Consider the following 14,229-nt stretch of genomic DNA (forward strand, 5'->3'; position numbering starts at 1 on the left):
CAATCCCGGACAGCCGCAACCCCCCACCCCAACCAGTGCTCCCTTTCATTCTGCACACCCTTCTCCCTATTCACCCCCATCTCTTCACCCACCTTGTTCCAATAATTCCCTTGCCTTCTAACCCTGCTTGACCTGAATACTGGACTAGTAATCCTGGTTATGTTACTGAAGTAGTAATCCAGAGGCCTGGACTAATAATCCAGTGAACGGGAGTTGAAATCTCAGCCGTTTGAGAATTCAGTTCAAAAAACAAATCTAGAAATAAAAATCGGTATCAGTAAAAGTGACTATTTAGCTGTTGGATTATTAAAAACCCAACTGGTTCATTAATGTCCTTTAGAGAAAGAAACCTGCCGTCCTTACCACCGGTCTAGCCTATTTGTGCCTTCAGACCACATCAACATGGTTGACTCTTAACTGCCCTTGGAAGTGGCTTAGCAAGTCACTCAGTTGTATCAAACTGCTACAAAGAACCTGCAATGGTTCAATAAGGTGGTCCACCAGAATCTTCTCAGGGCAATTAGGCATGGGCAATAAATACCAGCCTTGCCAGAAATGCCCACATCTTGAGAATGAATAAAAGAATACTGCATTTTAGACGCATTCCCAAATTCCACTATGCACACTCCCAGTGGGCAAGATTTCACACTGGGAATTCACATTCATGAAGTTACCCGACTAGAACAACATATTCCTACAATAAACCTCATTGGCTTAAAGTTAGATCTGATCTCCGAAGCACCACACCTTCCCCTGCCCCAAGGTCCCACAAAGCAATGAAATAATTGACCAGATCATCTATTTTAGCTGTTGGTTGAGGGAGAAATATTGAGCAGGACACTGGGAAGAACTCTCCTGCTCTTCTTCAAATAGCCAAAAACACCTTGATATTCTGCTTCAGTAGTCTGTCGGTACAGAATGTTAAACGCAAGACTTTAAACGCTACTTCTCCAGCCTGCAACCCCCAGGTAATGTGAACACTAGAAGCTACAGGCAGCAGTTTGAATGCAGAGTTAATAGTCAGCTGCTGCAGGCTGCTGGACCCTGCGTTAGGTTAGGGAAGGTGCACTGCCACTCGGTACAATGTTTTCAAATTTCTTTGCTGCCAGCAACCAGGATCGAAACTACGAGACTGTCATCCATGTCACAGCTGTCTCCAACCGCAACGTGTCATTATGTCATGGATATGCCAGTAAATAAAAATCTGGTTCATTTCCTAGGAAGTTTCTTGCTGTACCTATTTTTGGTTATTCCGAGAGGAACTCTTCTCGTGATAACTTTTTACTCAAACGCTTTCTGTCGTTCATTAATTTATCAGCGTAGCACATTGATCTATCCTCCCAGGAAGCTGTGACTCACACCTGACTCATACTCAGTCAAGCTGCAACCTTCAACCCACTTCCTGCACATTGCATCTGTTAGACTCAACCGAAAGATTAGAGAAGCTTTACTGTAAATCAGAGATGATGAGCAGAATCAGCTGATTCTGTGCACTTAACAGGAGAATACTCCGGGGGGTAACTGCTGATTATTCAACCATACATCAATGATCAAATACTCTCTTATACCTTTGTTCATTGAACCCAGCTTTCCCTGATATACGGCATCTAAAACTATGACGTTGTCAGTGAATAAGCATGAGATTTCTTATTTTTAAAAAATGATAACTTATATGGTGCAAGACCTGGAATAAAGTTTGAACCCACAACCTTCTAACTCAAAGGTAAGAGTACTACAATTTGAGCCAAGCTGAGATTTCAGCATTAAAAAAAAATGCTCCTTTTAAACTATAAAAGATACGAAAGAAAAACATTAATTTACAGATAAGTATTTTTCTATTTTCATTGTGTCAGATGAGTCAGAACTAGAAATAAAATCCACCAGGCAGATAAAATCTCTATGAAACTGCCGACAGCTCATTCACCCCTAAAAATCAAAGCCACTTCCACCACGCCATTTTTCTGGCCTGCTAAATTCAATCCATATACAACTGGAGTTTGGATTCCATCCTGTACTCACTCATGAGTTTAAACAGATAAAACGGGGTAGGCTATCAAGAACAATTCAGCTGAAAACGGGAAAGGTTTCTTTCATCAGTGACTTGTGGTAGGGCCACATGCTGGTGGTGCCGCATGCTGGTGGGGAAGTGTGTTTGTGCGGCGTGCTGGTGGGGAAGTGTGTTCGTGCAGTGTGCTGGTGGGAGCGCGTGCTGGTGGAAAAGTGTGTTCGTGCAGTGTGCTGGTGGGAGCATGTGCTGGTGGGAAAGTGTGTTTGTGCGGTGCGCTGGTGGGAGCGCGTGCTGGTGGGAAAGTGTGTTTGTGCGGTGTGCTGGTGGGACAGTATGTTAGTGGCACAGTTTACTGTTTCTCAGAGTGGTCAAATTCATGCTCTCCCCCTGAAACTCCTCCATGTTAGGGGTACCCAATCTCTGTAAGCCTTCCAGGCACGTTGGCTCGACAGGGTGAATTTACTGTTACCGTACTTCCAGCAGAAAACTCCCATCAGAGGAAGCGTGTGCTCGGGCACTATAGTAATACGTCGGCCGTGTAGTGCTTTGGGACATCCTGAGGTAGTGAAGGGTAAGATTCTTTCTACACGGTGTTGTAGCCCTGTTCCTGACCAATGCTCCCTCCAAAATGACTTTACTTTGGGAGCATAGGATTCTATCGATTCCAAGGTGCTTTTCCCCAGAATGCGGGAAGGAGAGGAAAGCGGAGAGCGAGCTAAAGTCCAGCTACCCTAAACCTCTCCAAACACTTGGCTCCACAGCACCCTTTAAACGACGAAATAAAGAGATCAGGTACCTGGGTCTTCAGTCACTGACTGAGCTAAGGAAAATAAATTCTTATCAGGAAAAAAATTGCAGCTGCATTTTTCTGTTGGTAACTTGTTTTTTAAAAAGTTTACTTCACTTTTTGTTTTCTTAACAGTTGTTTGGCTGCACTGTGAAAAGAGGCACGTTAGAAGGAATTTTTTCCACACAGAAGGTTATTAGAACATGGAACACTTTATCACAAGGGTCTATTGAGACAGAGACTGCAGGGGTAATTTTCCAATTTCACGCTGTCAATACAAAGTCAGGAAGTGACCTTTTTGAACATTACTTAGAATGCAATTGGATAAGTATCTGAAAAGGAAGAACATAAAAGGATAATGAGAAGGGGCACTAGCGGCCGAAAGGCCTCCTTCTCTGCTGTAACTTTTCATGTAACTGAAAGCTGGAATCCAAACCTTGAAGGTTCATGTCTGGGGCCCAACCTTGAAAATGTGGAAACTTTACATTTATGAACAATACACTGTGGTTAGTTTTAAGCATCTTTATACTTCACAATTGATGGATTTTTAATTTAAGAATCATAAAAAAAGGTGACATTTGCATTTTCAACAAACGCAACCAGATTATCACACCCCCAAAAGTTTAAAACAAAAATTCATTCTCAGGATGTGGGCATCACTGGCAAGACCGGCATTTATTGTCCATTCTGCTTGCCCTGGGAAAGTTGTGGTGGGCCTTCTTATTGAACCACCAGTAGCTGATTTTGAAACAACTGAGTGGCATGCTAGGCCACTTCAGAGGGCAGTTAAGAGTCAACCATCTTGGTGTGGGACTGGAGTCACATTTAGGCCAGGCAAGGACGGCAGGTTTCCTTCTCCGACAGCTTCATGGTTATTTTTACTGATACTGATTTTTAAATTTTTTTTTAAAAAATGAAAACTGCCATGGTGGGATTTGAACTCACGTTCTCTGGATTATTAGGCCAGGCCCCTGGATTACTGCTCCAGTAACAATCATTACACCACTGTACCCAGTAACACTAACTCCCCTAAAAGTTATTTTCCCGCAGCCAACCAACCCAGCCCCTCACGTCCTAGTGCACAAAGGCACTCCACCTCTTCAGGATCCAGCTCACTGGAAGTGTCAGCCTTGACCCAGTGGTAGAACTCTCACTTCTGAGTCAGACGGTCACTGATTCCAGTCCTACTCCAGAGACTTGAGCACAGCATCTAGGTTGCAACTTCAGTGCAGTATTAAGGGAGCGCCGCACGGTCGGAGGTGCCGTCTTTCAGAGGCGATTTTAAACCGAGGCCCTGTCTGCCTTCTCAGGTGGGCGTAAAAGATCCCATGGCATTATTCGAAGAAGAGCAGGGGGCTGATCCTGGTGCCCTGGCCCACAGTCTTCCACTCCTATCTCTGACCTGCCAGTCGTGTGAAGCTCTCTATTGAGCAAAGGGTTGCTTTGCCCTTCAATTTTCTAGTTGGGTGTCAAGCACTTATTTCTGTTTCTTCAAAGAAAAAACCTATTACTTGAAATAGAATGCACTATTCAATATCTGCTTGGTTTGAAAATAGTGACATTTTCCATTAATGCTTCCTACATCTGTGCTACAAGATGGTTATTAAATTATTACTTGTAATGGCCTGACCTTTTAAAAAAAACTCTTGTAACACTTCCAAACTAAAAGTATTAAATGGGAATTATCCACATTTCACACTGATTTTCAGTGTAGTTTCACATTGTGGTGCTCTTACTGAAAAGTTTTTTTTTTAAAATGAGGATTGTATTGAAATATGTTTGTCCGCTTGTGTATCTCCAATTGAGGCTAAAGAAAGTCCAAATAATGTCATTGCTATCAGATATTGATGTATGTATCTACCCAAATGGAAACTTAAAAGACCTTTGAATAGGCAATAATTCAACCATATGAACAGACAAACGCAATTACCTAAATTAAATCAAAGCTAGAGAGGAAAACTACATCCTCTGTTTGCATTGTGAATACCTGCCAATCTAGAAGACTCGCAAATGTCATCGACAACTTCAGAAAAGCAGACTATCCCCAAAATCAGACAGCAAAAACCGTGTGGGTTATCCAGATCTTCCAGCGCAACTTTGGCGAGAGATCGGCAGAATCCAGGGAGAAAAGGGGATAAACGGTCATCCGTTTACGCCGTTCTCCCAGGGGAGGGGGTGGGAAGTTCCACAAATCTCCTGCCAAAGATATGACATGAGTAAGGGGGGGAACCCCCTGTGGAAATTCAGGGCCAGTGATTATGAGCCTATGACAAGTGAAGACACTAAAAGTGCAGTGGGATACAGGTTTGGCAGGAATTAAGCTGCAAAGCATAGCAAACGTTCTATCTCTTGTGTCATAGGGTGAAAATCTAAAGTACATATGCAGCAGTCCCAGATTTAAGTATTTCTGTTGAAGGTTGTGAATGCTCAAGGCAGGAGATTTATTTTCTGGGATCAACTCCCCCCTCAGAAAATATTAGGAGGTGTGTGGTGTAAAAGTATTCAGTTCATCATGTATCTAAAAAAAGACCTGCATTTATATAGTGCCTTTCACGACCTCAGGACGTCCCAAAGTGCTTTACAGCCAATGAAGTACTTTTTGAAGTGTAGTCACTATTGTAATGTAGGAAACATGGCAGCCAATTTGTGCACAGCAAGGTCCCACATACAGCAATGTGATAATAACCAGAAAATCTGTTTCAGTGATATTGGTTGAGGGATGAATACTGGCCAGGTCACTGGGGGAACTCCCCTGCTCTTCGTAGAAATAGTGCCATGAGATCTTTTACGTTCACCTGAGGGCAGACGTGGGCTGAGTTTAATATCTCATTTGAAAGACTGCACCTCTGACAGTGCAGCACTCTCACTGTACTGCAAGGAAGTGTCAGCCTAGATTTTGTGCTCGTCTCTGGACTGCAATGTGAACCCACAACCCTCTGTCTCAGAGGCGAGAGTGATACCACTGAGCCATGGCTAACAAATCTGAGTTAGCATCTGAGGTTAAATTGCCAATGGACGGAACAGATTTGCATGTGGAGACATACCCACAGAAAAAGAGTTGCACATTGATGTCAGCGATGCTTCCAATTTCTGGTATTGCATCATTTGCACATTACTGGCTTGCAATAAAATTACTGCTGAGTTTACACTGATGATGAGCAATGCATATGGAAGCCCCACAACCACCTTCTCAAGGGCAACTAGAGATGGGCAATAAATGGCGGCCTTGTCAGCGACGCCCACATCCCAAGATGAATATAAATAAAAAAAGGTGATTCTGGAACCAACCGTGACTTGCAAAATTGGGTCTGTTTTCGTTATAACAGAGGAGATTAAGGGGTGATTTGATAGAGGTGTTTAAAATTATAAAGGGATGGGACAGAATAGATAGAAACAAATAGTTTTCAAGGATTGAGGGGTTTAGAATAGGAGGAAATAGAAACAAGATTAAATGCAAGAGATTTAGAACGGAGAGCAGGGGAAACTTTTCTACAGAGGGTTGTGAGGCTGTGGAATGCACAACCGGAGTTAGTGATTGAAGCAGAAACCACGTTAACATTTAAGAATAGGTTAGATAGGTGGTTGAAGGGAAAAGGAATCAAGTGGTGGGGAACAAGACGGGCACAGTGAATTAGGAATACTGTTCATGGGAATAAACACCAACACGGACTAGTTGGGCCGAACGGCCTGCCACCATGTTGTGATTTCTATGTAATTCTGTATAATGAGCACCCTGGTCCCAGGTCACTGTGGTAAAAGAAGTTTAAAATTTGCCACCTTCTCTCATATCACATTCCCACCCACTGTTGTATTTACGTTAAACAAGTTAGCGCCTGTGCTGAAACAGCAGAGAAGAATTTCAGATGAATCAATTAAGTGTTTGTACTCTGTTATCCCACAGCATAATTTCAAAGTCACAGAGTTTAATCCTCTGTTCAAAGCCAAAATATCCCAGTGGAAGGGCCAAGACCATCTGCCGGATTAATATTCACTCAGAACTAATTTTAATTGTCATTTAGCATCCAGCAGAATAATCAGTGCTGAAGACATTTCTTTAATTACATTTCCTACTTTTGCATCCATTCATTGCTGTTTGTGGGACCTTGCTGTGTGCAAGTTGCTATGTTTGACTACATTACAACAGTGATGACACTTCAAAAAGTACTTAATTAGCTGTGAAGCATTTATGATGTCCCAACAACATAAAAATCACTATTTAAATGAAAGTTCTTTATTTACCACAGTAACACTGTGGTAACAGTTTCTAATAACAGAAATAATTCATGCAGATCCTTGATTTTGACATCAATGGGAGAGAGGTTCTACACAGTCTTAAAGGGCTCAAAATGAACAAACCATCAGAGAAGCAGCGTACCTATTCTAGGGTACTAATAGAGACTAGGTATGAAAATGAAGAAGTCCTGACAATCATCATGAGTGAGTCACTAAATGCTCGGAAGGTCCCATGAGATTGGATAAAAGCCAACCCAGTACGTATCCTCAAGAGACACATCTAATCCGGGAACTTCCGACCCATCAAGATTGGGTAAAATAATGGAATCCATTATCAGGAACAAACTTGAGGACCTGTAGGAGATCAATCTAGTAGATAACAGCCAACGTGGCTTTGGAAGGGGTAGATCTTGTCTCATTAAATTCTTAACTTTTTTGAGGGATCCCAAGTGGACCTACAAAACCATGCGACTTTATTTCTCTGAAAAATGTCAGATGAAGATATGAGAACGAAAGATGAAAACTTGCCCCACTCAGCGTACACGCACTAAGCAGTTGTCGGGAAAGAAGCTGGATTCAATTCCATAGAATCATAGAAACTTGCAGCACTGGAGGAGACCATTCGGCCCATCGTATCTGCTCTTTTAAAGAGCTCTCCAATTAGTCACATTGCCCCACTTTTTCCCCATATCCCAGCAAATTTTTCCATTTCACATAGATATCCAATTCCCTTATGAGAGTTATTACTGAATCTGGGCTTCCACCATCCTTTCAGGCAGTGCATTCCAGATCATCATAACTTGCTGTGTAAAAAAAAAATTCTCCTAATTTCCCCTCTGGTTCTTTTGCCAATTTATTTTAAACATATTGGCCCAGAATTTGCTGTAGCAGGGCAACAAACTTCACCCACTGTTAGTTGGGCTTGCCACTGCCCATTTAATCGCGATGGTATTTTGTGCCGCAAGTTGCTGGAAGTGTGAGGGAAACCGGGCATCTGGGATCAGAGTGAACAGGGCAAGCAACTGTGTATCTCCTTAACCAATCACAATTGAAGATTGGGAAATAAACTGCGCAAGGACTGTGAAGGAATTGTAAGTTAAAGTGGCTGAATTCAATGTCAAATCAGGTACAGAAAGAAAAATAGAGGGAAAGAAAGATTGGATTAAGAGAGACAGAAAGAAAAGTAAAAAAATTAATTTAATTTTTAAAAAATAAAATTAAAACCTGAAGGAATGAGACTCCACAGTTGGTAATAGTTAATTTTCAATGCCAGAGGGGTTGACTATTAGTAATTAACACATCACGTCGTTAAAAGGGTTCTTAGACTTGAAATGACGACTTAACTTTCTGTGGAGAGTATCTACTGCGCAAATACAGGGGCTTCAAGCCATTCAATGCATTTCAATGGTGAGGCAGACAGCGAGATGCCGTTTTTGCAAGCTAAAGGCGGAGCACGCATCTCGGACAGCAACTTTTGGGTTTCTGCATTTAACTGCGCATCTGCCCTCTCCTGAAGTTGCTGTAGCATTTGAGCATAATGGTGAGTGCCATTAGCCTCAATATTATTTTAACAGAAAAATTTGGGCCAATGACAAATTTAATGCCAATTTGTCCAGAGCATTTCTATCTACTGGTGCAGAGTAAGATAGCAGCAAATGCCTTCTTTCATTTTCCCACAATGCATGAAACAGTAATTCAAAGCAACCCCCAGCATTAAATTAACTTGCCAAACGGCTGTAGCCTGCGTACCCTGGTGTTGCCTGAGCTGGTGATGGTCGGTATTGTAGGAGCCACTTTACAGACCCCCTCCCCAAGGGCCTTCTCATCCCGCTGAACTCTGGGAAATACTTTTTTTTGCAATTGGTTTCTCAGCCATTGGGAAACAATGGGGGTAAATTTCCTCCGAGCTGCTCCTGCTCCACTGCCAGAACTTCACCTGGAAGCACAGTGGAAACCCCATTTACGTGCGCATTTCGGCGAAGTTACGGCGGCGGAGCAGGAGGAACATTCCTGGCCGATGATTCTAACTTGGTGTTGTTGGGCTCGATTTTAGGAGGGAGGCGGGTTGGCAGCGGGGGGTCGACTGGGCACGTGGATAAGGCGCCCAGTGAATCCGGGGTGCTCTGCACACGATCGCAGCCTAATTGAAGCCACTTACCTTGGCTTCTGGGTTTTGGCTGGAAAGCTGCGCAGCGGGCGGACTGCGCAGCCGCATCATAGGCTGTCAGCTGGAGGAGCTCTATTTAAAAGGGGCAGTCCTCCACTAACCGATGCTGCAGAAAGGAGCCAAAATTACAGCATGGAGCAGCCCAGGGGGAAGGCTGTTCCCAGGTTTAATGATGCCTCACTCCAGGTCCTACTGGATGGGGTGAGGAGGAGGACGACAAGAGAGATCTTCTCCCCCGGCGGACAATGCTGTTCGTCCTCCGAGGAGGTCATGACTGCAGCTATGCGGCCCCCATCCGGAAGATGTATTCTATCACATCACTCCTTACACCCACTCAAAGCTCATCCTCATCTTACCTGCACTTACTCACCTCGCCAGTACTCATCCCACCACTACCACTCAACCCAATCCTCATACAATCTCATGGCTCCGTCTCATACTCACCCTCTCATGCATCTCTTTCATGGTCTGCTCACCCAACCTGCCACTACCTGTGCTGCAGCCACAGGGCATGCATCACACATGTGTAGTAGGAAGCATAAGGTAAACGTGTCGTGAGCATGAAGGGGATGCACAAGGGTGTTTGAGGGTTTGTCATGGTTTTTACTTATATTTGATTCCCGATCAACTCACATTACATATTATACTGTCACCACTACTGCCGCGTCTTTGCAAATCTTGTCTGGTTTGCACAATAATGCCCTTTCATGAGGATCACCATGAAGACCCACAACTGATGCCACCTATTGTGTCACTGCAGAGTGGGTGTAGATGTATTTGCAGGGCGCTTTTGTGCAGACGACAGAGACGTCGGCGATGTCCCCGGTGGCACCCTGAAAGGATGCGGAGGAGAAGTTGTTGAGGGCTGTGGTGACTTTGACAGCGACAGGTAAGAAGATGGTGCTCGGGCCAACCGGGAGCAGCTCGGCATGAAGGAGGCTGCAGATGTCCATGACTACATGTTGAGTGACTGAGCCTCCGTGTGCACTGCTGCTCAGAGAGGTCCAGGAAGCTGAGCCTCGGTCTGTGGACCCTGTGGCGAGGGTAGTGCCTTCTGCGACGCATCTCTCACTGCCTTTGCCCTCCCTCCTGCTGTGCAGATGGATGTGTCACAGCAGTGTGTTGTGGAGCTCCACGTATCAGATGTGGACGGCATGGCCGGCAAGGCTGGTGATGCTGTTCGTCCTCCGAGGAGGTCATGACTGCAGCTACAGCGGCCCCGATCCGGAAGATGTACATCTGAGGGGGTCCGCAAGGTCAGTAAATGCGTCTGCACACCGGGGTTGAGGTTGCAAGTTTGTGAATTTTATTGTTAGGAGGAGGGTGGTGGAGGCCAAACTTTGTCCCAAGTGACAGAGTGGCCTCCTGCAGTGAGTGAGGGTCTCCCCCCACCTGTCAAATGGACCTTTGCAGCTGCCACAGGCTGATGGCTGCAACACGTCCATTTGAACTGGGAGTGTTTCCTCCAGTACGGGAAACACGCTCAGTTGAGTTGAAAATCCCACCCCTCCTAAAATATCCTACAAATCAGGTCTGCAAACGATCTGAACTTTCTAATTAATTTAAGTGGGATCCCGCCAGCTTTAATTGCCGGCAGGAGTCCCGCATGCAGGGGCTGCGCGCACATCAAAGCGCATCACTGGGGAACCCGGAAGTGGGCGGGTTGGAGCCGGGCTCCAGACCCGCCCCAGGAATCCCCGATTTTCGGAGCCCCCCCGCCACGAACCCGCCGTCTCGGACGTCCGAAAATCGAGCCCATTGTGTCTACAACCTGGAGAGCCACTCCTGCACTGAATGTTATGCACAGGTTGGGACACTGAATGATGTGGGAGACACCCTGGCCTAGGAGGGACCAAAGCTGATAAATGGGATGGAATATCTGTGCTATGAGCAAAGATTATGGGTACTAGAGATGATTACACTTGGAACAGGCAGCTTTGAGATGATCTTATTGAGGTGTTTAAAATTTCAAAGGCTGAAGAAGCATTGGCAGCATCTTGCTTCTTTGGCAACACCTTCCAAACCTGTAACCTCCACCACCTAGAAGGATAAGAGCAGCAGGTGCACGGGAACACCATGACCTGCAAGTTCCCCTCCAAGACTCACACCATCCTGGCTTGGACATATATCTTTGTTCCTTCATTATCACTGGGTCAAAATCCTGTAAGTCCCTATTCAACAGCATTGTGGGAGCACCTTCACCACATAGATTCACTACTCCAGCAATTCAAAAAGACGGCCCACTACCACCTTCTCAAGGGCAACTAAGGATGGGCAATAAATGCCAGCCCTGTCCTTGCTGACCTAAATTGGTTCTTGAAGAAAATAATAATTAAAGTGTATGTGGAAAGAGCAGGAACATAGGGCTGGGGTAGATAGTTCATGTGTGAAGCTATCAGTAGCACAGTAGGATCAAAATGGTGCTTAAATTTCTACGATTCTATACTCAGTCCACCTTTCCATCTCTTTGGAAATTTGTTTGCTTTCATCCTACCCCTCTTACCTTTCCCACTCACACCCTTTACTCCATTTTCCCCTTTCCATTCACAATTCCTCAGATAATGAAGCATGCAGCAAGACCTGAACACCACCCAGGCTTCAGCTGATAAGTTGCAAGTGACATTCACGCCACACAAGTGTCAGGCAATGAGCATCTCCAATAAGAGGGAGCCCAACCACCTTCCCTTTATATTCAATGGCAGTACCATCGCTGAGTCCCTCACCATTAATATCCTGGGGGTCATCACTAACAGAAACTCAATTAGACCAGCCACATAAATGCCGTGGCTACTAGAGCAGGTCAGAGGTTGGGCATTCTGTGCCGAGTGGTTCACCACCTGACTCCCCAAAGCCTCTCCACCACCTACAAGGCACAAGTCAAAAGTGTGATGGAATACTCTCCACTTTCCTGCATGGGTGCAGCTGCAATAAATTTCAAAAAGCTCAACACCATCCAACTCAAAACAGTCCACTTGATAGATACCCTATCCACCAGTTTATGCATCCACTTCCTCCACCACGGCATAAGTGGCTACAATGTGTACTATCTACTTGGCATTATCTAATCACCAAGGCTAGAAATGACTGCTTGCGATATTAGTGGATTACTGCGTTTGTACAACATCCCTCTGTCAGCTACTTTAAGGCAGCTGTTCACATTTATTTTAAACTGGTCAACATCTCCATTTAATCTTGATTTACCTTGTCTTATGTACTTTGGCTCAGTGACAGCACTTTTGTTTCTCAGTCAGGTGGTCGTGGGTCCAAGCCTCACTCCAGAAACTTGTGCACATAATCTGGGCTGACATCTCAGTCCAGTACTGAGGGAGTGCTGCACTGGTGGAGGTGCCGTCTTTCGGATGAGATGTTAAACCGAAGTCTGCTCTCTCAGGTGGACGTAACAGATCCTTGGCACTATTCAAAGAAGAACTGGGGAGATCTCCTGGTTTCCTGGTCAACATTTATCCCTCAACCAAGACCACCAAAGCCGACCACTTGGCCGTTTATCTCATTGCTATTTATGGGACCTTGCAGTGTACAAATTGGCTGCTGTATTTCCCTTATAACAGTGACTACTCTTCAAAAGTATTTCAATGACTGTGAAGCACTTTGGAACATCCTGAGGTTATGAAAGGCACCGAATCAATGCAAGTTTTTCCTTTCTTTCTTTATTTATTTTTTGTAGCCTTGGTGATGTGGTGCCCTACATTATGGGCCTGGCCCTTCAATTAGGTTCCTCAGTTCAAAATAACTGCAACAGTATTTTTTTTGTAACCTTTCAGCTGTCCACATTAAAGCAGTTAAGTACGGAAATGAAAACCTTCCACTAATGAGGGAAGAAGATATCACTCAAATAATCTGCATGAGTGAGGCTGGTGCTGGTTTCATTAAAGCGGCTCTAAGTTCATGTGACAAATAAACTATTCATGGCTTGTGTTGCATGCTAGTCAACAAATTCCACACTCGTGATAGGAAGCAGTAGTCTTGCCCAATTATTCAGAAAACTTCATGGTACCCTGTGTGTAATGTTTGCCTTGTGGCATCATGTGACATTGTACAAGACAGACAGAGATCCTAGTCTGTCTTGTTCCACATGACAAGGCAAACATGAGCTCATATCATTCAAAAACACCCCATGAAATGATTCACTTCAGTTACTTTTTCATTTTTTAAATTATTTTGGAAATGTCCAGTTACTGTTCTGACAACATAGCACAGGTACAGATTAATTAAGACATATAAAACACTAATATGTAGAGAAATATCAAAGATCTAGCACCCCGAACACTCTTTCTGCTAAAGTATGAGTGGTGTGATTTGGGTTTAGTAATCATAACTATGCCTTTCTAACTAATTTATTTGCAAGATCATTCTGGGTGAGGAAGGCTATTTGGCCCATCTTAATTCATCCATCCAGAGAGATCCTAATGACCTCCCCATTGTAGCATCCAATTGTTTCTTAAATGATTCCAGGGTTTTTGCCTCCACCACTGTCTGGAAGTTTATTCCACATGTTGATCACTCGGTGTAATGAAGAATTTCATATGTCCCAAAAGTACTCTTCTCTAGTTTGAACCTGTGTCCCCTAGTTTTACTCTCACATTTTAATTTAAATATAACGGGTTAACTTTCTCTTTATCCTTAACAATTTTACATTCCTCTATAAGATCACCTCTCAGATGGCTCCTTTCCAGCTTGAAAAGCCCATGTCTCTCCAATCTTTCCTCATAACTCAGACATCTGGCATTGAGGATTAACCTTGTAGCTCTTCTCTGCACTGTCTAGAACACTTGAATATCTCATGTTCCTTGGCGGCCAGAACTGGACTCAGCACTCAAGGTGCAGTCTGACTAGGGCCCTGTACAGTTTGATTATTACCTCCTCTGAATCATATTCTACTATTTTGGCAATATACTTCAATATTCAATTAGATTTGTTGATTGCTGCTCTATACTGGTTGGACACGTTCAGCATGGACTCTACTAAGACCCCATGGTCTCTTTCAATTTCATCCGTAACTATTTCAACACCATT

At 44.2% G+C, this 14,229-nt stretch overlaps 1 protein-coding gene across 11 annotated transcripts in view; it reads right to left on the minus strand.

Annotated features, from left to right (window-relative positions):
- LOC137321142 (putative cytochrome P450 120) overlaps nucleotides 1–14,229 on the minus strand; it is a 122,356-nt gene that overhangs the window by 32,848 nt on the left and 75,279 nt on the right. The window lies entirely within an intron of this gene.

This window comes from Heptranchias perlo, chromosome 4 (genome assembly GCF_035084215.1).
Source record: "Heptranchias perlo isolate sHepPer1 chromosome 4, sHepPer1.hap1, whole genome shotgun sequence".
Lineage (NCBI taxonomy): Eukaryota > Metazoa > Chordata > Chondrichthyes > Hexanchiformes > Hexanchidae > Heptranchias > Heptranchias perlo.